At 39.3% G+C, this 295-nt stretch overlaps 1 protein-coding gene across 1 annotated transcript in view; it reads left to right on the top strand.

Annotated features, from left to right (window-relative positions):
- Window positions 1–295, top strand: part of LOC119594380 (C-Jun-amino-terminal kinase-interacting protein 4-like) — a gene marked incomplete in the record, with an annotated part of 97,279 nt that overhangs the window by 49,818 nt on the left and 47,166 nt on the right.

The raw sequence follows: 295 nt of genomic DNA, 5'->3' as shown, positions 1-295 counted from the left end.
TTCATCTGATCTCTCATTTCCTCGTTTGTCTTCTGTCCTTTTCGTTACTCTCATCTTCCCCTCTTTGTCCTCCTTTATTGTCCTCCTTTATCCCTCCCTCTTCGTTTTCGCCTTTTTCTTGGTTTGTATTTATTTACCCCAGCTGTTTTTATGTTGTTGTTTTTCTTCTCCCAGGCCCATCGACATTTTTCCTCGGGTATTGTCTTACTCATTTTCTTCCGTTCTTTTACTTTCCTCCATTTTTAAATAAGAGTTTAGTTCTACTTTTCATCCTCTTCTTGAGTCTCCACCTCTC

The sequence above is a fragment of the Penaeus monodon genome, chromosome 33 (assembly GCF_015228065.2).
Source record: "Penaeus monodon isolate SGIC_2016 chromosome 33, NSTDA_Pmon_1, whole genome shotgun sequence".
Taxonomy (NCBI): Eukaryota; Metazoa; Arthropoda; class Malacostraca; order Decapoda; family Penaeidae; genus Penaeus; species Penaeus monodon.
The sequence above is the reverse complement of the archived record's forward strand: the minus strand, read 5'-3'. Positions and strand labels throughout refer to the sequence as shown.